Genomic DNA, 1612 nt, shown 5'->3' with positions numbered 1-1612 from the left:
AGAAGATAAAGCCAAATATTACAACAAAATGTACAAAGATCTGGAATCAGAAAACCAAAAAGGAAGAACACGCTCAGCATTTCTCAAGCTGGGGAAATTGAAGAAAAAATTCAAACCTCGACTTTCATTATTGAAAGATTCACTGGGCAAATTATTGAATGATCCAGAAAGCATCAAGAGAAGATGGAAGGAATACACAGACTCACTGTACCAAAAGGAAATGGTTAATTTTCACCTGTTTCAAGAGAGGTAGCATATGATCAAGAGCCAATAATACTGAAGGAGGAACTCCAAGGTGTATTGAAGGAATTGGCAAAGAACAAGGCACGAGGAATTGATGGAATACAAATTGAAATATCTTTCCAAGTGAGGCAGCACACAGGAGGCACTCATTCATCTCTGCCAAGAAATTTGGAAGACAACTATCTGGCTGACTGATTGGAAGAGATCGTGTTTGTGCTCATTCCAAAGAGAAGTGACCCAATGGAATGCAGAAATCATCGTACAATCTCTTTGATATCCCATGAGAGTAAAGTTTTGCTAAATGTAATGCAGAAACGGCTATAATCATACATTGATAGAGAACTTCCAGAGGTTCAAGCCGGATTCAGAAGAGGCCGTGGAACAAGGGATATCATTGCTGATGTCTGATGATTCTTGGCTGAAAGTAGAGTATATCAGAAAGATGTTTACTTGTGCTTTATTGACTACACAAAGGCTTTCAATTGTGTGGCTCATGACAATCTATGGACAACATTGCAAAGTCTGAGTATTCCGGAACACTTAATTGTGCTCACGAGGACTCTGTACCTGGACCAAGAAGCAGTTGTTTGAACAGAACATGGGAACACTGAATGTTTTATAATTAAGAAAAGTGTGCGACAAGATTGTATTCTTTCATCATACTTATTCAACCTGTATGTTGAGCAAATAATCTGAGAAGCTGGGTTATATGAAGAAAAACATGACATCAGGATTGGAGGAAGACTCATGAATAACCTGCGATATGCAGCTGATACAACCTTGTTTTCTGAAAGTGAAGAGCTCTTAAAACATTTACTGATGAAGATCAAAGAGCACAGCCTTCGGCATGGATTACATCTCAATGTCAAGAAAACAAAAATCCTTACCACAGGACCAATAAATAACATTCTTATCAACGGAGAAAAGAATGAAGCTGTCAAGAACTTCATTCTTTTTGGATCAACTATCAACAGGGAAGCAACAGTCACGAAATCAAAGGACATATTGCAATAAGCAAATCTGCTGCACAAGACCTTTTTAAAGTGTTGAAGCGCAAAGATGTCATCTTGAGGACTAAGGTATGCCTGACCCAAGCCATGGTATTTTCAATAACCTCATATGCATGCAAAAGCTGGATAGACCGTAGAAGAATTGATGCTTTTGAGTTGTGGTGTTGGAAGTGAATATTGAAAGTGCCATGGGCTTCCAAAAGAACCAATAGATCCGTTTTGGAAGAAGTGCAGCCAGAATGTTCCTTGGAGGCCAAGGTGGCCAAACTTTGTCTCTCATACTTTGGACATATTGTCAGGAGGGACCAGTCACTGGAGAAGGCTATCATGTTTGGTAAGGAGGAGGGTCAGAGAAAAAG

This window comes from Chrysochloris asiatica, unplaced genomic scaffold, assembly GCF_000296735.1.
Source record: "Chrysochloris asiatica unplaced genomic scaffold, ChrAsi1.0 scaffold00124, whole genome shotgun sequence".
In the NCBI taxonomy this organism is placed as follows: Eukaryota; Metazoa; Chordata; class Mammalia; order Afrosoricida; family Chrysochloridae; genus Chrysochloris; species Chrysochloris asiatica.
This window is presented reverse-complemented; position numbering follows the sequence as displayed.